The 26,657-nt window shown below is 43.7% G+C and overlaps 1 long non-coding RNA gene and 1 pseudogene across 2 annotated transcripts; both read left to right on the plus strand.

Moving 5' to 3' along the window:
* LOC133799804 (exosome complex component RRP45B-like) overlaps positions 1–6,716 on the plus strand; it is a 42,564-nt pseudogene extending 35,848 nt beyond the window's left edge.
* An 18,177-nt stretch (positions 6,717–24,893) lies between these two features.
* LOC133801777 (uncharacterized) lies at positions 24,894–26,111 on the plus strand. 2 transcript variants are annotated; one of them, XR_009876964.1, is made up of 3 exons: positions 24,894–25,078; positions 25,262–25,286; positions 25,897–26,111. It is a non-coding gene; the product is annotated as an uncharacterized LOC133801777 (long non-coding RNA). The 2 variants fall into 2 exon arrangements; XR_009876963.1 differs by lacking the exon at positions 24,894–25,078 and having other exon boundaries at positions 25,183–25,286.
* The last annotated feature ends 546 nt before the right edge of the window (positions 26,112–26,657 follow it).

The following is a 26,657-nucleotide window of genomic DNA, read 5'->3' on the forward strand; positions in this document are numbered from 1 at the left end:
CAAAATGGCCAAAATTACAATTATGCCCTTCTAACACAATCAGGGCCTACATGCATACTAATACACATTGTCATGCATCTCAAATAATCAAATAGTCATATAACACGCTTTAAATCATAACCATGCATTTAACTCATTAAAATCAAACATAAATTCCATTATGCCCTCCAGGCACACTACTCAAGGCCCTTAAGCCTTAATAGCGATTTTGGGTCGTTACACCTTCCACCCTCATGAAATCCAGGATGGAAGAAATCAAACTCATCCACTCGTCTACCCACAGTGGGTCTGGTCCACCCTCAAAGGTGGGAGGGTGCTACTTCCTAAACCTCTCATACAAAGGTTCCCACCTATTCTTCATAACAGGTTGAGCTGGCACTGGCCCTAAAACTTGCTGAACTTGCAACCCAGTGCCCTGAGGAAGGGCCTATTGCTAGAGCTGTCGAAGCTCTTCTTCTATTCGGTGCAGTTTGGCTTCTATGTCATCAAACAACTGTTGCCAATTCTGTGGGGCAAATAGAGGGTCCTAACCATGGATTTCATCCTCAGCCATATTGTTGTAGAGACTGGTTGGTTATTATGAATTGGGAGGTTGTTTTAAATGTTGTTATCATTGTAATGCCCAACTTCCTTAGAGTCATTAATAAGTGAGTTGAAACGTGCAATTAACTCGCTAATCGAGGTTTTAGGTTAAAAGTGTGGCTAAACTGTAATAAAAGTCATATAATATGAAAATGTATCCATTCATTTAAAATTATAAAGCGTTATACATTTAGGATCCCAAAATATTGTTTAGAAGTATTTACAACTCAAAATATGATTAAAGTCGACTAAACGAGAATATTTGGATTAAGACATAACATCTCCCAAAAATACCACTGGCTGTGACAGCCAGGCAGGCCAAACATGTACACGTCGCTTCACGCTCTTGATACGCATGGTTGGTCGACCTTTCCCTTGCCCTTACCTGCACCATAAAGCACCTATGAGTTGAAGCCCCGCAAGAAACCTCAGCACAAACAATTAACATATGCATAGGTATCAGTCAGCATATAACAAGGCAGCCAAAAAGCTAAACACATAGTGGCCATTCTGTCCCACGCACTTTACTATGCCCTGGGTTCGCGGTCTACACCGTGAGGATCACTCAGGCATCCGAGAAGGGTCTCACCCTAGTGACCTACACTCCACGTGCTTAACGCCACTCCCGGCCCTTGCCATACTCGGCCTCACACTCCGCGTGCTTAACGTCATTCCAGACCCCTTGCTGTACTCGACTTCCTATCGTTCTCGGCCTTCACCGTTCCCGGCCTTCACCGTTCATTCACAGTTATGCAACACATAGTATATATTCAACAAATACACAAATAATCAAGAGGGCTAGGCCCTGCTACACAATCACATAGGGTCGTGCCCTGCAATACAAACTATAGGGCCATGCCTTGCTCTATGGGTACAATAGTTTTCTTACCTGTGTCCCAAGCTTCCCGATAACTAATATCCTAAGCACAGTCCCCTAGTCTGAATCTCATTGAAAACCTAGTAACAACGTATCAACAACATCTATCCATCAAGTTCTAATCCATTAAATAACTTTGGAATGAAATTCTAGTCCCCGGGAGCTTCAATTCTATCAATCCGTGTGATAAAATCCATCCTGAGTCTTAACTTTTGGATTCCCGAGCCAAAAACCTCATCGGGTTCCAAATAACACTAAGAGCTGCGGCCCCAAGGCCTTGTGCCATGGCCCACCTCAACCAGAGGCTCAACCTCCCCTTTCTGCAGATGTGTGCCGCGGCCCAACAAAAGGGGTGTCGTGGCCCGTCCTTCATCCTGGCCTCCCATCTGTTCTAGAGGGCCGCAGCTCACCAAGAACAGAGTCGCAGCCCGACCCCTTCAAACCCAGAAAATCCCCCATTTTAACAACAAAAACCCAGCCAATTTAACCCACAATCAATCCCACACTTCAATTTAATCATCACAATAGTTCTAGTGTGGTCCCAGCAGCAAAACCTAACAAAAACTAATCCCAACACTCACCCAAATAACCAAGAGTGATCCACCATTAAGCTTACATGGATAAACTTACAATTCGAACAAAACTCAGCATAAACTCAGATAATTTAATGCTAGGCTTCTTACCTTAAGGATGAATTCAGGCCACACTTTCTCTTCAATTTCCCAAGCTTACTCCTCCCACATTCCAATCCTTAGATTTTTGAATTCCTAGCTTAATTCCCCTAAAACTTTCTTCATCCTTCAAGCTCCCAAAGAAAGGGAAACCGGGGGATAGGGAGATAGGGTCGGTTTGGGAAAATTCTAAGTGTTTCTCTACTTTGCCTTACTTAGCCTAAGTCACTTAAGTTACCTCTAAGGCTCGGGGTACCAAAAATGTCCCCGAGGGAAAAATGGTAAGTTTCACCGATATTCCCTCCTAAATGTTCTAACATCAAATATATCTCTAAATATTTATTTTCATAATCTGATAACCCAGTAAAATGTCTAATACTCGAAATACCACCCCTTGACTCGCCCCAAATCAGGTATCGGATCCCATTGTGACTTCCTAGATAAACCACTCCCTAGGACTATCTCAGATCATGCATCACAAATATATCACCACTCACACATGGTAAAGATCACAATATTCACAAATATTTCATTTATGGCCCACAGTGGGCTAAAATTACAAACATGCCCCTAATAACCAAATGGGGCCCACATGCATATATAATTCACCTAAACATGCATTTCTATTCACATGCTAATCAAATTCACATATTAATATAATAAATCATGTATTGCCCTCCACAGACACTAATCAAGGCCCTAAGGCTTATTAGCAAATTTGGGACACTACAATGTCCCACCTAACCAAGCTCTAACTTGGAGGGACGACCACCTATCAAATGTGGATAATAGGATGGGAGCTATTGAACAGCCCCCAACTAACCTAGGGACCTGGGATCAAACCCTTGAAATAATGGCTTTGTTGGAAGAGCAAATGAAAAGACTCTTATCGGGAAAAGGAAAGGATGATTGCGACTCAGATGAGGAGCTCGAACCTTTTGCTCCAAACATCGCAGCGGCTACATATCCTATTGGCTTTAGGATATCGCACATGCTAACATTTGATGGAAATGGATATCCATCCGATCACCTTGGGATGTTTAGCACAATGATGATGGCCCACAATGTCGGGCTTGTTCTAAGATGTATCTTGTTCTGTGCAACGCTGGTCGAACTTGCTAGACAATGGTTTAAACAACATAAGAAGCATTTGATAAACTAGTGGAAGAAATTTTCTTCCAAGTTTAAAAGAGCATTCTGAGCTTCAAAGGCAGCTCGTGTTGAAGATGATTTGTTGGCCAATGTAAAGCAACAACCTAGTGAAACACTAAAAACATACCTGAGTAGATTTTCCAATGTTGCTCCACGAGCTAGGGATGTTGATGATAGCTCCAAGCTCATGGAAATGAGAATGGGAATCTTGGTGGGAGGCAACCTGTGGAAAGAAGTCCAACAAAAAGGAGTTAAAAGCATAGAAGAATTTCTGGCCTGATCTCAGGAGTGGATAAACTTGGAGGAGGCATGAGCTTCTATCGAAGAAACTTGTCAGGCCTCCGTCCAACCCATTGGAGCGGTGACAGATGTTGCAGTTATGACTCAACCCGTTGCTCAGAATAACCAAGGGGGAAATAATAAGAGGAAAGGCAATGGTGAGGACGACTAGAACGGGACGAAGAAGAACAAGTTTGTGGAGAATTTCAAGCCCATTTACGCCACCTACACCAACCTAATAGACACCCGAGAGCGTATCTTCCTTGTAATGCCCTACTTCCTTAGAGTCATTACTAAGTGAGTTTAAAATGTGCATTCAACTTGCTAATCGAGATTTTAGGTCAAAAAGTGTAATTATATCATAAACAAGGTTACAAACTTTGAAAATAATTCCATTTACTGAAAATCATAAAGTATTTGACATTTGGGATCCCAAAATACTATTTTGAAATATTTACAACATATGAGTACAAACCACGTCGACTAAACGACAAAATCTAGGTTTTAATACAATCATCTCTCAAAACCACTGGCTGTGGCAGCTAGGCAGGCCAAACATGTACGCGCCGCTTCATGCTCTCCGTACTCATGGTTGGTCGACTTTTCCCTTGCCCTTACCTGCACCAAAGAGCACCCGTGAGTTGAAGCCCAGCAAGAAAACCCTCACAATCAGAAAAGATATGCATAACAAACACATAGCCTATAAACAAGCCATCAATAGGCTAAACACATACGACCAACCATCCCAGGCACTTTACCAGGCCCTGGGTTTGCGGTCCACACTGTGAGGATATCCCGGGTATCCTTTAGGGTCTCGCACTCCACATGCTCAACGATGCTCTCAGCCCCTTGCCACACTCGGCCTTGCACTCATCGTGCTTAATGTCGTTCCCGGCCCTCTGCCATTCCCGGCCCCTGCCGACCTCGGCCCGCGCCTTTCCCGGCTTTTGCCGAACATTTACACAATTGCATTCATAGCATAATAAACATATACTGACCACTAACAAATTCAATCAAAGGGCTACGCCCTGCAGTTCAGACATATTTGGGCTCAGCCCTGTATACAAGCTCTATGGGAATAGTCGTTTTCTTACCTGCGTCCTGAGCTCTCCGAGCACAGTCCCCTAACTTGAGCCTCGCCGAAACCCTAGTCACAACGCATTAAAAATATTCATCCATTAAGTTCTAATCCATTAAATAACTTTGAGCCATAACTCTAATCCGGGTGATAAAATCCATCCCGAGCCTTAACCTTTGAGTTCCCAAGCCTAAACACACTTAAAAACACAAAATGGCACTAAGAGCCACGGCCCGCCCCCAAACTCGATAGCACACCAAAAACAGGGCATGCGCGCCGCGGCCCGCCCTTCTTCCAGGCCACCCAAATGCTTCAGAGGGCCGCAACTCAGCAAGAATAATGCCGCAGCCCGACCCTTCGAACCCAGAAAAATCCTCCATTTTCTCTTCTAAAACCCAGCCAATCATCCTTAACAATCAACCTAACAATCCAAACATTAATCACAGAAGTCTTAAGACAATCACAGCAGCAAAACCTAACAAGAACTTAAACCAAAAACCTCATAAAACCCAAAGTCAATCCTTCACCCAACTACATGCATATTCTAAAAAGCAGTAGATACTTAAAGCTAGAACCTTGTAATTTAAAGCTTACCCTTGCTGAACTTAGTCTCTGAATTTGGTCCTTAAGCCTCAGGCTTCTAGCTTCAAAGATTCCCAGCTTCACTACTTAGTCCTTAGCTTGATTTCACCAAGAATCCTCCCAAGCTCAAATGGAGAGAAAGAAAGAAGACAACTTCAAGAGAGAGAAAATGAGAGAGTCGGTTTCTGAATGTTCTAAACAATTCCAAGTTTTGTTTTATTTAAATTAAGTCTATAGGGTTACCTCAAGGCTCGGGGTACCAAAACGTCCCCGAGGGAAAAATGGTAAATTTCCCAAATATTCCCTCCTAGACATTCTAACCTCAAATATATCTCTGAATATTTATTTTCATAACCCGATAACCCCATAATACATCTAATACCCAAAATACCCCTCGAATCTCCCTGAGTCGGATTCTCAACCCCGTTGTGACTTTCTGGCTAACCACTCCCCAGGACTGTCTCAGATCGTGCTGCACAGATAAATCACATACACATCGCATTTATCACACACTACACCAAAAATCCTTTTTTGCAACACATAAGTATAACAGTATTGCAAAAGTATTATAATAAATAAACATAAAGTTGACATACTATAAAATAGCCGAAAATAGGAAAAAATAAGGGACTGAATTATTGTTTCCCAAAACAAAATATCTTAAATGAAAACCTATCTCTTTCTTTTCCAAGCCGCTCTCCCCTCTCTCTCTTCCCCGATCCCTCTCCTTCTCTCTCTCTCTCTCTCTCTCCTACTCTAAACACCAATAGCTGTGGGGGCTTCAACTACGACGGCGAGGGACTATACGAGGCTTCTCTCTGACCTCCGACTTGACAGTCGCCGTCCATTCGACTACCATAATCTCATCATCACCTTCGGCAAGGAGGATGGCTCGGCGAAGGTGCAGCTGGGCCAAACCCATGTCATGGGATTTGTCACGAGCCAGCTGGTTCAGCTCTACCGTGACCGCTCCAACGAGGGCTCGCTTTCCATCTTCACCGAGTTCTCCCCCATGGCTGACCCTTCCTTCGAGCCTGGCCGACCCAGTGAGGCTGCTGTTGAGCTCAGCCGCATTATAGACCGTGGCCTAAGGTTTGATAGTCATTACCATTAGTAAAATGAAAGAAAAAATTAACTGTGTGCTTAGTAGTTTGAACAAGTGGAATTTTGAAATATATGTGCAGAGAAAGCTGGGCTGTTGACACTGAATCACTTTGTGTTCTTCTAGGGAAATTGGTTTGGGCTATCCGTATTGACCTCCATATTCTAGATAATGGAGGGTAAGTTGTCAATTTTGTCCCCTCTAGCACCAATTCTTTTTTTCCTTTTCTGTTATTCATTTGATTTGAGTGTGTATATTTAGTTTTCATTTTGAACAATTTGTTAATAGTGCCTTGTGGATACTACGAATATTGCTGCTTTGGCTGCTCTCATGATGTTTCAGAGGCCTGAATGCTCATTTGGATATTTGTATGTGGGTTTTGCTGTTAATTGATTTGGGTTTACCTTGAAATTTCTATGTTCTGTTTTCAATAGGGATAGTCAATAATATTTCTTATTATATCATTATTACTTGGTTTGTTGTGACCAAAAAAATTTCTAATTATCATCTTAACACTAAGTTGAAATTTACTATGTTTCCTTTCCATTATCCTAATCAATGTTCACCACTTTTTTTTTTTCATTTTTTTGGTCTCTTTATGTAGAGAATGTATAGGATTAAGAGTGTATGGGTTCTAAGAAAAGTTACCCGTTTAATGGGTGGAGAATGTACATGCTCATTATTAGTAAAATTACAGTTAGACATCTTTTAGAAGCTAGATTTGGTACATGTCATTGCTTATTACACGTTTTCCCTTAGTTTGTCCAAGCATTAAGAACCCAACAACAGCCACCCATCAATCCCTCCCTCTACACTTTTACTATTCATCTCTTCAATGATCCGTTCATTGGCCGTCCATTTCTCCAACACCAGCCCTCTCTTAGTCTCGTCCTCTATTTCTCTGAAAACCCAGCAATGACTAACAATCTCTCCTTCCATATATTTCTCAAACCCTCTTTTTTGTTTCAGGTTATTATTTCTGTATTAATATTTTAGAGTTTCTTTTCAAAGGTAAATGAATCTATCTTTTTCTCAGTTATGATTTTTAATTTATTTCATGAGTAGTATTTCTCCTTTTTTTTATTGTGCAATCAAGAAAATGATTTCATGAGCTTCCCAAAAAGTAAAAACCATAAAAAGATAAAAATTCATTTAAGAGTTATATAGATAGTTTTTGTAAGTAAATAGTTCTTTTTATCTCTAGATTGTGTATTCTTTTCTTAGTATCTAATGTTGATGTATAGTAATATTACTGATTAAAGACATAATCTTTTACTAATGTGAGTAACATGATTAGTATTAAGTTGCAGCTAATAATTAAATACAGATTGATTCGATCCTTTGTAATATAACGTTTCTTATGAATTTACTAGGTCTTTCTATTTTACCTTTTATATTCAATCCTTCTAGTTTTAGAGACAAAATACTATAAATGATATGCTTGACTGGAATGATTAAGTGGATAAGAAATTGAAGGGTATCTGTGTTCCACCTGAGAGCAATTGAAGTGAATAAGCTTTGATCATTTTTTTTTGGGGCTCATACACATGGTACTAAGATCCACATTACATATATATTTGATATTAGAAAGGCAAAAATAATTATTTGTCTTTGATTAATTAGTTAGTTTCTGTTTTTTAATTGGAGCATTTCTTTATTAAATAATTCTTTCTTTTTGTACATTTTTCTTTTACTTGAATGGGTGTGTTCATTATTGTTTTGTCCTCTATTTTTTAGTATTTATTTTATAAATTTCTAGAGAAATATGTGTAATTGTTTATAAATGAGTAAATGATTTTGGCCTAAATCCTTTCTTAACTTGGCTATTTATGCTTCTTAATTTGGCCGTGAATTGTGAGATATATGACACTTGTTTTGTTAAAAATGATGTTTAAATGCATGCTCATTTTACCTATGTCGTTATCAATGTGAGATTATGCACTAATATTCTAAGTGGTATTTTTCTTCTTTAACGTAATATTATCAAATTCTTAATGCTATTTCATTTGTCACTTAAGTAACATATTAAATTGAATTTCCATTTGCTTTGGTTTTCTAATTCAGGCCCCTTATCTAAACAATACAAGAACTCACTCCAAAATCTCAAGTTAGTCCAGAGATTCCAGTTTCAAAATCTCAAGCTTCGTAACAGAGTGAAGTTCAGGGCATCAAAACTTTCCTTGGATGTTAAGATATTATAGGCTTTGTTTTTAGAGAAAAGATTTAAACAAGTAATAAAAAATTATTTGCAAAAAGTTCTTATGTGGAGAAGTGCTCTGGAGATATATGTGTAATTGTTTAGAAAAAAAAATTGGGATTTTATTCAATTTGGATGATGGTTTCTAGGAAATTTCTGAAATGGGTTTGATCGATTTCGATAGTTGATTGTGTACGCCCTGGTTTCCCACGGGCTGTTTAGCAGGACGAGCCTCGGACTAAACATGATTTAGCCCGAGGCTCCCACAGGCCAGATGCTCTATTTTCAGGACGGGCCCTTTCTAGCTCGAGGGGGTCCTGTTTCCAGCTCCCTCTTGTTGCACCAGGAGCTGGGAACAACATCCGGCGACCACTGACGGATCAGCTCGGGTTATGGATTGCTCCGGTAGCGAGCTTCTCAGGAAGCTCTGACCCTATGGGAAGTCAACACGCAAGATAAACGTGCATAATCCTGCCATCACGTGTCCGATATCCCCCTGACTTCTCGGACATGCCGCAGGAACGTGCGTATTCAGACACCCACGGACGGGTTGGGCCGTGCGGCCCATTATCTCCTTCCATACTGATTAGACCACACTTGTGTGTCAGGTTTAGGAATTAATCATGAATATCACAGACTTGATATGACAAATGGTAAGGTCACGGGATGACCTCCCTACCAATTTCCAGGTGCCTTCTCCTATAAATATGGAGACCCTGGGAGTTGATAGGGGTTGGAAAAAATAGTCTTGTAAGAACTATATATTTTGTAAACCAATTACCCAGAAAAGATCAATAATATTGACTAGTGGAGTAGAAGGATTTTAACCTTCGAACCACTTAAAAACGTGTTTAGGGTCACCTAGATCTTTCCACAAAGATTTCATATCTGCGACGGTTCTACTTTTAAGTACTAATCTCTTTCTCCTCTTCTCTTAATTATCTGTTGCCGAAGAACCGCGTCAACAGTTTGGTGCTTTCATTGAGAGCAAGTCTAATTAGTACTACCACAAACATACAACTATGGTGACCACTCGATCCAAACATGGCAACGAGACAGAACAGCATGATGGGCAAGAGGCCCGCTATGTTGCCCTCCCCGAGGAGCAAGTTCCTGAAGTCCAGCAAAGGCCAGGAAAGCAGCCGGCCGGCCAAGACGACACTGGTAGTTCGGCGCCCCGGCCGCCTAATCCGAATCCATGTTATTATACTGCGGTGGAGATGGAGAATGCTCAGCTGAGGAGCCAGCTAGCAGCAGCTGGTCAGCAAATCCAGGATATACTGAGTCAACTACCCCCTCTCACAACCAACGGTAACGTTGGAGAGAGGCAAGGCGAGGCTCCTAAGTCTCGCCGGAGTAATCGATCCAGGCATAGCCGTTCGGGTAGACTCCCTGCAGCCAACTCCACCCCTTCATCACGCCATCAAGAGGCGAACTTCAGGGAAATGCCTCAGACCGAACAGCAGCAGTACAGCCGTTCGGTTAGGACATCAACCCCTAGCTCTCAGCCTTCCTCGAGGACGCCCAGAAGAGATCGGGGAAATTCCCAAAGGAGGGCCGAGGGGATCCGGAGACGTCAGCCCATCCCCGAAGAACGTCTAGTTCCTCGTCCAGATCGCCCAGCGCGAAACCATCAAGCTGGCAGGGCCGAGAGGCCCCCACCAAATTTAGTCCGTCCGGACGGCACTAGGATCGCCTCTCCGGTCAGGCATCCTCCTTCTCCCATCAGATATCCGTCTCCTCAGACCGTCCGAGACATCCCGACCTACGGAAATAGTAGGAGAGACCCGCCATCGGCCGGGCCTTCCCGGCGCAGCAGGGTGCCGGGGGAAGGATCAGGTCGGAGCCGCCAAAGACGCACATCGAGCCTGTCCAGCAGGAGTCACTGGACCGGTAGTGCACGGAGTGTTCTTTCGGGAGGAGACCTGCGACAGCGACTAAGTTCAGCACAAAGTCACCATAATTCCCATGGAGGCGATCTTCGAGATCGCCTCAACTCTCACAGAGAGGATCGAGTTAGGGATGGTAGCCAGGCCCGCCCAGTTGGGGTCCAATCCGAAGTACGTAATGGCGGGAATGCCCCAAATGACCTATCTCCAGATAGGAGGGGCAATAACCCGCCTAATATGTACAACGGGTCCGGAGCTGTTGAACAGCCCCGGAATAACCCAGGATCTCAGGACAAAACCCTAGAGCGCTTAACTCAAATGGAGGAGCTGATGAAGAAGCTCCTGTCGGAGAAAGAAAAAGACGAATATGATTCAGGGGATGAGATGGAGCTCTTCGCCCCCAACATAGCAGCAATGGCATACCCTTCTGGCTTTCGTATGCCTCACTTGTCAAAGTTCAACGGGGATGGAGACCCATCTGATCACTTAGGCATGTACAACACCCTAATGATGGCTCATAACATCGGGCCAGAGCTTCGTTGCTTGATCTTTCCTTCCACCCTAACTGGACCTGCCAGGCAGTGGTTCAAACAAAGTAAAAGGCAGTCAATCAGCTCCTGGAAGACCTTTTCGGCTGACTTCAAGAGGGCATTCCGCGCCTCTCAGGCCGCCAGGGTCCAGGCTGACTCCCTAGCTAACGTGAGACAGCAACCTGGAGAAACGCTAAAAGCCTACTTGAGCAGATTTGCAAATGTCGCTGCTTGAGCCAGAGACGCCGACGACAGCTCCAAACTCATGGCTATGAGGACCGGGATCCTAGTAGGCGGAGATCTGTGGAAGGATATTCAAAGGAGGGGGGTCAGCTCAGTTAGTGAATTCCTTAACAGAGCCCAAGAATGGATAAACTTGGAAGAAGCTGAAGCTTCAGCCGCGGGGACCAGCCAGGTCCTCGAGAAGCCCGCTGGGACGGGAACAGAGATCGTAGTAGCGACTCCCGACGTCACGCAGAGTAACCAGCCCGGTGGCGGTAAAAGAAAAGGGAATGGTGAAAACGTCCAGCACGGTCAAAAGAAGAATAAGTCCGTGGATAAATTCAATCCCGTGTTCACAAAGTATACCGAGCTCACCCAAACCAGAGAGAATATTTTCCTGGCCAACGCTACGCGAGTCCCCTGGAAAAGACCGGAGCCAATAAAGCACCCTAAGGGAAAGAGAGACGCTTCGAAATTCTGCCGTTTTCATAACGACGTCGGGCACAATACCGACGATTGCAGGCACCTCAAAGATGAAATCGAGACTCTCATCCGGGCAGGTCCGTTGGCGTAATACTCGCGAAACAAGGTCCCGACAGGTCGACCCGCTCTGGAGATCCCAGCCAGTCAACCTGGACCTCGAGTAGATCAGGACGTCCCTCCCCCTGTGGTCGAGGGAGAGATTTCCACCATCTCTGGAGGGCCACACATGGCTGGCACGAGCAGAGGCGCCCAGAAGAGGTACATAAATGAGTTGAAGGCCCACAATGGAGGGGAGTTCATCCCGGAACAGCGTCAATCAAAACAACAAAGATTAGAGAAACAACCAGTCACTTTCACGGAGGAAGACGCGGGCCATGTCCAATTCCCTCATAACGATCCCTTGGTCGTAGCAGTCCAGCTCGCCAACCAGAGAGTAAGGAGGGTGTTAGTGGACAATGGGAGCTCGATGAATCTCCAATTCCGTTCCACCTTAGAAAAAATGGGTCTGACCGTCTCCGAGCTGAAGGCAACCTCGGTGATGCTATATGGTTTTTCAGGAGAAGGGTCAGCAGCGATAGGAACGATTGAGCTGGTGATCACCCTAGGCGATGAGTCCCGAACAGTGTCCAAACTGCTCGAATTCGTAGTCATTGACTGCTCCGCTGCCTACAATGCAATTTTGGGCCGACCAACGCTCGTTGCTTTCGAAGCTATCACGTCCGTCCGGCACCTCACCATGAAGTTCCCTACTTCAACAGGGGTCTGCACTATCAAGGGCGATCAGCTCGCTACCAGGGAATGCTACAGCATTTCCATGAAGGGAAAATCTAAACCCGGGCAGGTGACGATGGCCATTCAGGATGAAGAAGAATCACAGGGACCCAAGGCGGCCCCTGAGATTGAAAAACCTCAGGTTTCCAAAGACGAAAAGCTCGCCTTAAGCGAGGACATTGACCCCCGAGTAGGCGAGGACAGGTCTGAGCTCCAAGATATTGAAGATCTCGAGGAGGTAGGCATCGATGAACAAAACCCGTCACGGACGGTTAAGCTCGGAAAGAACCCCTGCGATAGAAGAAAGGCGGAACTGACTGCGTTTCTGAAAAAGAACCTGGACGTATTCGCATGGTCGCACGAGGACATGATAGGGATCAGTCCGAGCGTAATCATGCACACGCTCCACCTAGACAAAAGCGTCCCTGCAAAGTCTCAAAAGCAGAGGCGTTTAGGGACAACCCGAGCCGAAGCCCTTGAAGAAGAAGTGGCCCGGCTCAAAAAATGTGGCTTTATCCGCGAAGCCAGATTTCCCATTTGGGTTGCCAATCCCGTGTTAGTTCCGAAGCCCAATGGGAAGTGGCGGACCTGTATCGACTTTTCCGACCTGAATAAAGCCTGCCCCAAGGATTGCTTTCCGTTGCCGAGGATCGATCAACTGGTGGATGCCACGGCGGGGCACGAGCTCATGTCCTTCATGGACGCGTACTCGGGCTACAATCAGATCGCGATGAATCCAGCAGACCAGGATCATACCAACTTTATGACCCCGACTAATGTCTATTGCTATAAGGTCATGCCGTTCGGTCTTAAGAATGCCGGGGATACCTACCAAAGGCTGGTAAATAGAATGTTCGCGGATCAGATCGGGAAAAACATGGAAGTGTACGTCGATGATATGCTTGTCAAGTCAAAGACTTCCAGCAACCACGTTGCCGACCTGGAAGAATGTTTTAACATACTGCGAGAATATGGCACGAGGCTCAATCCTCAGAAATGCACTTTCGGTGTTGCATCGGGGAAATTCTTGGGTTTCATAGTCAATACCCGAGGAATCGAGGCAAATCCCAACAAGATCAGGTCACTGCTCGAGCTTCCATCCCCCAGGTCGCGGAAAGATGTCCAAGGCCTCACAGGAAGGGTGGCAGCACTGAATCGGTTCATTTCCAAATCGACCGACAAGTGCCTGCCCTTCTACAACCTGCTCCGCGGAAACAAGAAGTTTGAATGGACAGTAGAATGCGAAGGCGCATTCCTCGACCTAAAAACGCACCTAGCTGAGCCACCTGTGCTATCAAAGCCCAAGGTAGGAGAACCTCTTTTCCTCTACATGGCCGTCACTGAGGACGCAGCTAGTGCCGTTTTGGTGCGAGAAGAGGACCAGGCTCAGAAACCGGTTTATTACATCAGCAAGAGACTCCTCGGAGCTGAGTCAAGGTACCCGTTGATGGAAAAACTGGCGTTCTGCCTAATCACGGCCTCGCGAAAACTCAGGCCATACTTCCAGTCCCACTCTGTACACGTCATGACCGATCAGCCTCTAAGGCAGGTTTTGCAAAAGCCTGAAGCCTCGGGACGCTTGCTAAAGTGGGCGGTCGAACTCAGTCAGTTCGAGATTTTCTATACTCCCCGAACTACCATAAAAAGTCAAGCCTTGGCCGACTTCGTGGCAGAATGCGCGGGATTCCATGAGATCCCATCGGAAGACTCACATCAGCTCACCTCCTCAGGTTCATCGTGGAGGATCTTCGTTGATGGCTCATCTAACGAGAACGGCGCCGGGGCCGGAATCATTCTGATATCCCCAGAGGGGCATAGATTCCATTCGGCGCTGAGGTTCGGGTTCAAGGTGTTCAACAACAAGGCAGAGTACGAGGCCTTGTTAGCTGGACTTAGGATAGCTAGCGAGCTAAAGGCAAGCTCTGTCCAATGCTTCAGCGACTCCCAGCTCGTGGTGAATCAGGTCCTAGGCGAGTATCAGGCGCGGGGTCCCAAGATGGCCTCCTATTTGGCTAAGGTAAAATCCGAACTGTCTACGTTTGGGCAAGGGTCGATCGAACAGATACCTCGGGAGCAGAACGCCAATGCAGATGCTCTCGCCAAGCTCGCCACCTCAGGAGAGGCAGAAACCCTGGGGTTGGTGCCAGTTGAGTTCTTGGACAAACCAAGCATAGACGGAGATCGAGCAGATATTGGGATGATTGACATCAGGCCGACCTGGATGACTCCCATTGTTGAGTACCTCGTCGAGGGCAAGTTACCCGAAGGGCGCAACGATGCACGACGAGTCCTTTATCAAGCTCCGAGATATACGCTAGTCGAGGGGGTGTTGTACCAACGTGGGCATTCATTACCTCTCCTCCGGTGCGTTCTTCCAAGTGAAGCGAAGGCCATCCTGCAAGAAGTTCATGACGGATTCTGTGGAGATCACACTGGGGGGCAAAGACTGGCCTTGAAGATCCTTCGGCAGGGTTTTTACTGGCCGACTCTGTCCAAAGACTCGATCTCATATGTAAAAAAGTGCGACAAATGTCAGCGGTTCGCCGCGGTTGCGCGAGCTCCCCCGACCGAGCTAAAAATGATCTCGTCTCCCTGGCCCTTCGCCATTTGGGGCATAGATCTAATAGGCGCCCTGCCCACCGGAAGGGGCGGGGTCCGTTACGCCGTGGTCGCCATTGACTACTTCACCAAGTGGGCCGAAGCAGAGCCGTTGGCGACAATAACATCGAAAAAGGTGCTAGACTTCGTGGTTAAAAGCATCGTTTGTCGATTTGGCCTACCCAAAAAGATCGTCTCCGACAATGGTACTCAATTTGACAGCGACCTGTTCACCGAATTTTGCGAAAGGCACGGAATTGTGAAAAGCTTCTCGTCCGTGGCCTATCCCCAGGCGAACGGCCAGGTCGAAGCTGTCAATAAAACTCTGAAGGCAAGCCTCAAGAAGAGGCTAGATGAGGCAAAGGGGATCTGGCCAGAACAGCTCCCCCAAGTTCTGTGGGCCTATAGGACCTCACATCGGACTCCCACGGGTCACACTTCTTTCTCCCTCACCTTTGGAAGTGAAGCAGTCCTCCCCGTGGAGGTGAAGGTCCTGTCGCACAGGGTCTGGTCCTACGAACAAGACAAGAACCACGAGCTCCTATGCCACTCCTTAGACTTAATGGATGAAAATCGAGAGGATTCACAACTCCAGCTCGCCCATTATCAACAGAAGATCACTCGCTACTTCAACACTAAGGTCAAAAGACGTGCCTTTAGCGTTGGCGATCTGGTCTTGAGGAGAGTTTTCCTGGCCGGGAAAGATCCCAAAGAGGGGGTTTTGGGACCAAGCTGGGAAGGACCATACCAGGTCATCGAAGTCATCAAAGAGGGAACTTATAAATTAGCTCGACTTGGTGGAGGGGCGGTCCCGCGGACTTGGAATGCAATCCACCTAAAGAAATATTATCAATGAACATTTGTAAGACCTAGAAGGTCACCTTCCATGTATAAATAAAAATCAAATGTTTCTCGTTATTTGCAAGTGTAATTTTAAAGTAACAACGAAAGACCCTTTCCCAGTTACTTGGGGGGCATATGGTACCTGGATATATCCAGGTCTCCTTAATGACTTAGGTGTTAATTTTTGTCTACGGATAAGAGTCATCACAAACTAAGTCCTATCCTGGTCTTAACCAGGTCATAAAACTTAGAAGTTAACAAAAATTTGTTGACCGTGGTTCTTCTTTAAAAGAGCCCGGGATACGGATAAAAGTTGACGCGATCTGAGTTTTTTCAAAATAAGTTCCTGGTCTTAACCAGGTCATAAAATTTAGAAGTTAACAAAAATTTGTTGACCGTGGTTCTTCTTTAAAAGAGCCCGGGATACGGATAAAAGTTGACGCGATCTGAGTTTTTTCAAAATAAGTTCCTGGTCTTAACCAGGTCGGAAAACTTAAAAGTTAACTAAAATTTGTTGAACGCGGATCTTCTTTAGAGAGCCCGGGACACGGATAATGTTAACTTGAACTAAGTCATAAAAATAAAAAGATAAATTGTGACCAAATGCATACAAATATATATATAAAACTGGTTGAGCAAATTGTCTCGAGGCGGAAACGCCCCACACAAAAAAGAGAATTACAATAAAAAAGTGTTCAAAGTACGTAAACGAGGAGCATCCTAAGCCCCATCAGCTGGCCCTTTGGAGGTCGCGGTCTCGCCCTGTTCCGCCGCGGCAGAGGCCTCTCCAGTCTCCGATGGAGGAGCCTCTTTATTCAGGCGTGCTTGAAGCCGCGGCAACAAGAATGCCCAGAGGTCCGGCGGCATGAAGGAGAAGTCCGCGTCCGGATTGTGGGACCAGCAGTGATAGAACAGGTCCTGTAAGGACTGCTCCGACACGGCCCGCTCGTCTTTCAGGGCGGCCTGGGAGGCCTGGACTTCGGCCTTCGCCACCTCAAGATCTGTCCGCGATGCGGCCAGGGAGTTTTTAAGCTCTAGGTTCTCGGAGCGAAGCTTCTCTAGCTCGGATGCGGCCAGGGAGCGTTTAAGATCTTGGTTCTCCGAGCGGATCTTCTCTAGCTCGGCTTTAGAGGCCGCCAGAGCGTCTCTCACCTCCTGAGACTCCTGGAGGGCGGTCTGGCGATCTGCTTCCAAACCCTCGAGTTGGGCCTTGGTCCTAACGATGCCTCTATAGGCGGCAGCCATGCCCTGCAAGAAAAGAATGATAAATTAGCAAACTGGAAGGAAAAAGGCGGCGTGTGAGTGTCAAAGCCTTAAAAGAAGGGGGCAGTTTACCGTTAAAGTCATGTCCATAGCAGACTCTATAACTCGGACCGGGCTCGTTGTTTCGATGGCCCGGAGCTCCTTCTCCCTTATATTGTAATAGTGGCTGACGGCGTAGCTAGCCGACTCATACACCGTACCCCGGAATGCTTCGTGCATCTTCTCCAGAGCCCGGGGGTCGACCGGGATACGCACGTCCGGGGCTGACGCGGCCAGATTCCCGACCTCTATTACCCCGTCCTGGACGGCCAGTGGAGATCGTTGGGGTGGCGGGTGCATGAGTCCTGTCCTGGCGACAGGAAGGTTCGCCCCCGCGACCTGGGATGGCGGGGCTTTCTCCTTCTCCACAGCTAGGGATTCGATGGAGGCCCCGGCCGAGCTCTTGGACTCGCGAAGCCTCTTTAGCCTCGGCCCCGCTGGGGGATTCCCACTGAACACAATGCCCCGCAGACTATTCCCGGGCTGAGACATATCTTCTGCCAAGAGCAAAAAACACGGTTATTAGCAATCATACAGAAATAAAGACAAAAGGTCCAAAGGCAATAAGAAAGCAAATACTAAGGGAGCCCTACCCCCCGAGCTGGAAGAGCCTAGGACGATTATCTCGCGAACTGGTGAAGGTTCTAGGTCCGGTTCTGAATCGGGACTGGACTCTTCTACGTACTGCCTAATCCCCGGAGCATAGATGCCCCTCTGGAGCGCAGGCCACGTGCGTAAATTGGTCCCGTACTCCCCAAAAATGGCCGACCTAAAGGCTAGGGTATTATCTACTACTACGGCACCCTTGGGCCGACTCTCTTGGTTGTCCAGCACGAGCTGGTCAACGCAGTGGAGCAGGAGCGTGTCCAGGTCCGGATTCCTTGGGTGACGATGGACGAGCTGCCTAGGGTTGAACCGAACCAGCCGGGGGTCTGCAGTGGCCCTATCTACGTTCTTAAATAAGTAAGGGTTACCTTGACCGGAAGGACCCGCGGCTGCTCCGGATTGGGCCCTCTCCTCGCTCATCCCCTGGGCGACCTCCAAGCTCCTCTTCCTGTTCCTCACCAGAGGAACTTCCTCACCTTCTTCCTCGCCTTCGTCATCTGCGACCTCCTCCGCGACGATCGGCCTGTTGTCGCGAGCTGGGGGAGGCCCCCGGGGCCTTTTCAAATTCAAAGTCTGATTTTGGAAAATCAGCTTGCAGAATACCATCGTCTCGTCCGTCACGAGCACGCGGTAGTCTTTCTCACTGGGGGGCAGGTTCGCCAGTGTATCGTATTGACCCCCGAGGGTCACAGACTTTTCGGTCCTCGAGTAGATGGCTGCAAGGTTGGTTGAAATCAGAATTGGAATAAGGGACGAGATAAAATAAGATAACCGTTAAAAGACGAGCTAAATTAAGGATTACTTACGAGGGCGGTTGAAATAGTGATGATCGCAGTTTCGGAACCCAGTAGACATAAAAAACTGGTCTTTGAAGTCGTTTGGATGGCTCGGCAGCTCGATCACTACTGCTGTGTTAGGGAAGCGGGTTAAGTAATAGAACCCGTCGCCTCGCCCCCGCTGGTCCGGGCTGGCTTTGAGGCAGAAGAAATATAGAATATCAGCAGGAGTGGGGACCTCCCACTCATGCTTTTGGAACAAATACCTCAGTCCCGCCAGCAGACGGTATGAATTGGGGGGGAGCTGAAATGGGGCCAACCCCACATAGTTCAGAAAATCAGCAAAATACTGATCCAGGGGGAGGAAGGCCCCTGCCTTGAAGTGTTCCCCGCTCCAGGCCGCGAACGACTCGTCGAGCGGCGTACAGCTCCTCTCCCCATCCGCAGCAGGTCGGGCGATCACGGAGGTCTTCCCCAGAGGAATGTTGTGGTTAAGGAAGATTTTGGTGATCTTTGCCTGGCTGGTTATCTTCGAGACGATTCTCTCTGCCTCAAAAAACGCGTCAGGAGCCACCTCGGCCTGCTTCTCCACCGCCGGCCCAAAGTGAGGAATTGGCGAGCTGGTCACCACCGCCTTTCCTTTATCCTTCTGGGAGGCCGAACTTCCCACATTCTTCTGTGGCAGATTTCTCTTTGGAGCCATCTGGTCGCCTATCGAACAAAAGAAAACACTTTAGAAAAGGCGACCCAAGCAGGAGAGTGAAGCAAGTATTAAGTACACGAGCTGGGGTAAGCCCAGCCCGTGGAGAGTGGTGCCACGCGTTCCAAGGGACACGCGCCTATGCCTCCAACAGATCCCAGATTACTCGAAATTCGTGTGTCAGAGAACTCAGGGTAAAAAATCGCCTTGGGGGGAAAGTTTCAACAAGCAAGGCGTGGCAAAACCGCTTTTAAGGCGTATTCCCTAAGCTACCCGGTTTTTGCACCCGGAATTCCTAAGGGTCCTACCCAGAAATCGTTCCTAAGAAAGAACCATGGAAACCATATTCTAAGATGATGTCCCATGGCAAGTGTGCCCTAATCTAAGAAGGGCTATCACCCTCCATATCCGCGCGACCCAGAAAACCTCTGCATGTGGCTACAGTAACATTTTTGCCTAAGCTACAGTGGCATGCTTTCAAAAATAAACAAGGACAGGAGACTTACAGTATATGGTTAGATGGTGAGTGAGGTTGCTGCGCTGGTAGGAGCTTCGTTGGCACGGTGGTCTCCGAAGTTTTGGAAGGAACTCGTGCGCTTAAGCTTCGTGAACGAAGAAGATGAGAGCAATGGAAATGAGGGTTTTGTTCTTCGGAAGGTCAGAGAAAACAAGGAAAGTTGAGAGGTTTTGAATGGTAAGGTGGCCCGTGCGTGGGATGACCACCCCTTTTTATACACGGGAAGGATCACGTGTAAAAGGCCCTTGGGAGACCCTCCACTCGAAATGTGAAACGACGGCTAGACAGTAGGCTAGGCCATTTAATGCGGTTCTCGTAGAGTGTACCGTCGCCACCCACGGCGTTCCACATATCAGACGAATGCGAAGAGCATGGAATGCGAAGGGTTGTGGGAGAAGTCTAAAAGCCCCTACTGTGGTCTCCCATATCTGACGTCATGGACCACGAGCAGGAGCTTGGGGGGCAGATGTACGCCCTGGTTTTCCCACGGGCTGTTTAGCAGGACGAGCCTCGGACTAAACATGATTTAGCCCGAGGCTCCCACAGGCCAGATGCTCTATTTTCAGGACGGGCCCTTTCTAGCTCGAGGGGGTCCTGTTTCCAACTCCCTCTGTTGCACCAGGAGCTGGGAACAACATCCGGCGGCCACTGACGGATCAGCTCGGGTTATGGATTGCTCCGGTAGCGAGCTTATCAGGAAGCTCTGACCCTATGGGAAGTCAACACGCAAGATAAACGTGCATAATCCTGCCATCACGTGTCTGATATCCCCCTGACTTCTCGGACACGCCGCAGGAACGTGCGTATTCAGACACCCACGGACGGGTTGGGCCGTGCGGCCCATTATCTCCTTCCATACTGATTAGACCACACTTGTGTGTCAGGTTTAGGAATTAATCATGAATATCACAGACTTGATATGACAAATGGTAAGGTCACGGGATGACCTCCCTACCAATTTCCAGGTGCCTTCTCCTATAAATATGGAGACCCTGGGAATTGATAGGGGTTGGAAAAAATAGTCTTGTAAGAACTATATATTTTGTAAACCAATTACCCAGAAAAGATCAATAATATTGACTAGTGGAGTAGAAGGATTTTAACCTTCGAACCACTTAAAAACGTGTTTAGGGTCACCTAGTTCTTTCCACAAAGATTTCATATCTGCGACGGTTCTACTTTTAAGTACTAATCTCTTTCTCCTCTTCTCTTAATTATCTGTTGCCGAAGAACCGCGTCAACAGATTGAATCATTGATAAATCGTGTGGATTTATCATAGGCAATGCAGCTGTGAAGGGTTCCATCCCAACTCAAACATGTTCCCAAAATATAATTAATTAGCCCCTCCCTTGAAAAAAGAAAAAGAAAAAAAAGGAGATTCAAAATATTTCAGAGCAATACTTTTAGTTGTGAGAGAGTTTGTAATTCATAAAAAAAATCAGTTCATAATTTCTGTATATTATATCTTAAGAGTTCCAAGGCTAATTAGGCCATGTTTACACACTTAAGAAAGGATACGCAGACTTCTATTGTTGTCACTAGATGACTCTTATAGAAAAATGTGCACTGCAATTAGTATGGTTATTGCAACGATTGCACTTCAAGATTGGCCAGAGGATTGGCCTGACTTGTTGCCATATCTCCTGAAGTTAATTAAGGACCAGACAAATAGGGATGGAAGTAAGTATTCCGTCATTGTTCTTACTGGCCTTTGTTTATGTGGTCTTAAATACAATAATTTTCTACTACTTGGTCTATGTTAATGCTTTTTAAATTTTAAATATTTTCTTTGAGAACATATATTAATCTCTCAGGATTTGAAGTTTTACTATGAGGTTGTTGTCACATTCTCATTAAAATCATTTTGAAAGAAATTGATAAGGTTCCTTAGTTACATGATTTGGCCAAGTCAAAGTATTTGGTGGCCTCAATTATTGCGTCAATATAAGCTTTGGCTTGAATCAGGAAGCTCAAAAATGAATCACATGTCATATACTGTGATTTTAATTTCTGTTTTTAACATACACATCATCTATTAGGCTTGTCCCGCAGCAATTGGTGCTGAGCTGTCTTGTTTGTTGTTTTTCTATTATTACAACTTCTATTACATTGACAACAATAACCTCTAAGTGTGTACTATATTATGACAATTTTAAATCTAGGCTATTAGTGATTTTAACTTGCTCAAGTGTTGCAAGTTATTGTTTGTTATTTGTTTCATATTTAAGAGTTTTATGGATTTTACATCTGAAAGATGCATGATTTGCTTCTACATGTTGTAGTTCATGGAGCTTTGAGGTGCTTGGCTCTTCTCTCAGATGACTTGGATGATAAAGTGATGCCCACATTAGTACATGTTTTGTTCCCATGCTTTCTTACTATTGTTTTATCCACTCAGGTTTGTTTGTGTTATATTTTGGTTCCCATTTTGGCAGCTCTTTAGAATCCTATATTGAGTGTATTTTAATGTTTTTTAATTTTAATTTTATTTTATTTTTTAAGGGGTGTTATTTAAGGAAATCTGAAATAAGCATAAGTACCCCTTTCCATAAATACACCAAATACCCCTTTGCATAACATATGAATATAATAGTATTGAAAAAGTATTATGATACATCAAATAATAAAATAATAGGTGGGAAAAAAAATTGGCGGTACCAAAATTTTGGAGCCCGCGTATTAGTAAAGTTATCTTCTACTTTTTACTTTTTTATTCGCCTACCATCATCGACTGTGTTTCCAAGGCAAAAATTGTTAGACGCATACAATCTGAGCAACCATGACGGCGGCTAACGCTCCGATCGCCATGAGGGAGGCCTCCATGCACTTATGTAGGTTGTATTTTGGAAATGGATTACCCCAAAGTTGTTGGGTCTGGTTACACAGACCTCAATATATCATTGGTCAATTGATGGTTTGTCACTTTCTTATTATTATTAAACTTCTCTTCTAGCGTGCTTTGTGTTACAATACAACTACTTTTGTTTTAAAAATTTGGCTGGTATGTGCACTATATCTTCCTTGTAGGTGAGACTGAACCTGTGAAGATGTTCAAAAGAAGTGCTAATCTGGCAAACAATCAGATAATAAACTATCGATATGACCCTTCTGAAAAGTGGTTGGTTTTGATTGGAATTTCCACTGGTGCTCCTGAGGTATGTTCTTATATATTGTAACATCATTTAGTAGATTGATACTCATATGTAGATATGCTTTATGTATAGATTTTTCATAGGGAAATCCTCATCAAGCCAATATATTTGATGATCTTGGTATTTGTATGTTACATTTGTAACGATGTAATCCATGTAGTTGGAATAGAAGGGACTGCTTCTCCTGTAACTAGTTACTTCCAAAGAGCCTTGTCCAAATGGTCCTCTTGAATTTTCCTATAACATGCTTTAATACCTTATTGATTGCTTGGAAGACTCTGAGCTTTAATTGTCCTATTTCTTGTACTTGATTTATTTATCTGCTCTGTTTGCAGAGGCAAAATCTGGTTAAATGGAATATGCAACTCTTTTTAGTGGAACAACAGAGAAGTCAAGCTCTGGAAGCTCATGCTGCTGCTTTTTCACAATTTAAAGTGCTTAAATTAACTTCTCCCTCTCTTTATCTCTCTTAATTCTCTTGTTTTTTATCGCATTTGGTATGCATATCATATATGCATATTTGTTGATTGATTGTCGAATTTATACAGGTTCCAGGGAATGAGAATCCTTCTGCTCTCATTTCCTTTGCAACAAAGACTTTTAATGCTGGCCAAATTACATCAAAGTTGCATGTTATAGAGCTTGGTGCCCAACCAGGTTAGCTTAGTATTATTTAATTCACCCCCTTTATTAAAAAAGACAAATATGTTTGATAGGTCTAGAATCTTAATCAGAAATTTATTCCTTTCTTTTTGTCTTGATGAATAATTTTTACATCCTTTTGTTGGTTCATCACAAATTAATATTCCATGAATGATTTTAGGTTGTCCAGCGATTCCAAGAACTGTTTGTGCAAACAAAGTATAAAGAAGCTATTGAACTTGTTGCTGAGTCTCCACAAGGAATTCTTCGTACTCTTGATACAATACCCAAATTTCAGGTTCGTGAGCTCCTGGTTAAGCAACACCACAACCTGAGCCCCAATTTCATTCCACCACTACCGAGCTGCTCCTTTGTAGATCTTTCTAGGTAATATTTTTATGTACCTTGGACTGGTTCAGTTGCATTTGTGAATTGTTCCTCTTGAGTTGCCATCTTTGGTTAATTCTATTATGTATTGTGGAAATATTGCTCCTGTCTTGACCTTTGAGTATAGCATTGTGATTTTGGGGAAATTACACAGGGGTCTATTGTTGATGATGCTGCATATGAAGAACTTCCTGCAAGGGAGCAGATATGTTCTGAGAGGCACGCCAATATAATTTCAAGTATGTCATTTTAAGTTCAATAAAGAAAAAAAATTTCATCTTTGAATTGTTATAAACTTAGTTCTTTTCATACATACAGTATTATATATGTGGCTTCTTATTTTTTGGGCTGAGGAAGGGTATTGTCTGTTTTGGCTCCACTGGATGGCTGGACAATTATGTTCGGCTGCCAAAATGGTGCACTTGTATTTGGGCTATACTAACCCACTGAAATGTGTACCAATGTAGTCTCGCCCTAACACTGCTATTTTTTTTTATTCTTTTTTCTATAGGGGTATGTACTATGTATTATCATTGAGGTTGTGTAAATATGACTACTTTTATTTTCTTTTCATATTAAAATTTTATTATAAACCATTTTTCAAATATGTACTTTCAAATTTGTTTTAAACCATTGAGATGTAGGTTTGATGTTAAATAATAATAAGAGAGTGATTAAATGTCATTTCAATAAAATGACATATTTTGAACTAATATCTGCTTCTCTATGCAGTAAAATATATAGTGAGGCAGAGCTTATTCTATCTTCATCTGTCCTACAGTTGTTTGCATCTGCTGATCATTCCTCTTTCATGTTGTATCTATTAATTCATATCTCGGCTGTGTTTTATTTTACCAGGAACATTCATTGGTTGGATGAATCCCCTTATGCAGCGTGCATATCAAAGACCAATAATAGCGAGGGAAGTGTGGAAGTTGGATACTTGGGATAGAACAGAAACACTAAAAGCTAAGTATGCAGTCATTCGTACCTTATAGTTTCTTGTCAATAGAATTTAACTGATAAAGGTTACATCATTATTTTTATACCTTTTGCAGGTTCCAAGAATGTTGGGTTAAAGAATCTCAGAAGCCAAAGCCATGGCTATTAAAAGCATTAAACAGTAGCCTTGGAGGAAGGTAAGGATACATATAAATATGTATTTGTATTATAGACTTTATAAGGAACAGACAATATTATTAAGTACATGGATGGAATGGAATTGCATCAGTTTCTATGTTAACTTGAGTTTCTTATGATACTTTTTGTACATGCGTCTAATTCCCTTTTACTTTTTCTGTCTCTTGTAACTTTTTATATAGGTTTTGGTGGGGAGGCTTTTGGAAGGTATTGAATTTATTTATTTAGTTTTTTTCCCCTTATCTTGTCTCATTAGTTCTCATGCAAACTTCCATTAAGCTTTTTTAAAATTGTTCATAGATTAGCAAATAATTCATTTGTAAGGTGCATACTACATAGCTAGACTTTAAAAGTGTATACTATAGACATTTGTTTTGCATTAAAAAAGAGCATTACAGAACTTTTTATGATCTGCTGTTGGCTGTGGCTTTTTTGCTGTTGTGGATATACTCGGGTCTCCATTGCCCCTGTTTTTTTACGCACTACCATTCTAACTTTGGCCCTTTTAACTTTCAAGTGTCTCATTTTACCATTCTAATCATGTTTTGGCCCCTTATTTTATTGTTGACAAAAAAAATTAGGTCTGGGGTAGTGACAATTCATATTTTTGTCATACTTACAGTATAAAATAAGGCCATGTGACCTTTGTCAAAAAAAAAAGTATTGTGTTTGGTTTCTTTGTTTGCTTTGATGTAGTTGTAAATTCATTATTTTGTATGTGGTGTCCTCTCTTGGAAATAATTTCCATAGAATTTTTCTTGAAGTAATTTGTGATGCTAGATAATAACAATAAAATATTTCTTTGTTTATTTTGCAGATGTGACAAGCGAAATAGAAAATGATACTTAATTTTGAAGGCCTTGTGTTGGGCAGCTGTAGAATATTTTGTGCTGAAAGTAGTAACTTTTCAATATGTTGAATATTTAAGAATACTTGAATACTTAAAGAACATTTTGTTGTTGATGACTGTGTTGAATGTTTTAAACTAATTTGTGGATTGTTAATACAATGTTGAATGTTTTTACTTTTTGTTATTTGAAAATCAAGTTCATTTGATGATGCTAGTATATATTAAAAAGTTAATTTTAATTATATAAATTAAAAATAAAAATATAATAGAATAAATTAGTGTTATATAAATGAATATATAATGAGAATTTAAACTTATCTAAATATTAAAATAATACGAAAAATGAGTTATAATATCTATTATAATAACACTTTTTATAAGTAAAGAATTTTGTTATGCAAACTTCATTATATAACACAAAAAATGTGTTATACTAAAGTGTAGTATAACACAAATTTATAAGTATTGAAATGTGTTATATAATCAACTATAAATAATATAATTAAAATAACACAGAAAGTATGTTATCGTTGACAATATAATAACACATCTGTATAACAATGATAAAGTGTTATGTAAAGTACCCTGACCTATGATAACATAGTCAGTCTTAACACATCAAAAAGTGTTATGGTATGTTTTGATAACACATTTTTGGTGTTATTAAAAGCATTTTTTCTTGTAGTGACATTTATACCCTCAACGGGCTAAAATCACAAACATACCCC

The sequence above is a fragment of the Humulus lupulus genome, chromosome 9 (genome assembly GCF_963169125.1).
Source record: "Humulus lupulus chromosome 9, drHumLupu1.1, whole genome shotgun sequence".
Lineage (NCBI taxonomy): Eukaryota > Viridiplantae > Streptophyta > Magnoliopsida > Rosales > Cannabaceae > Humulus > Humulus lupulus.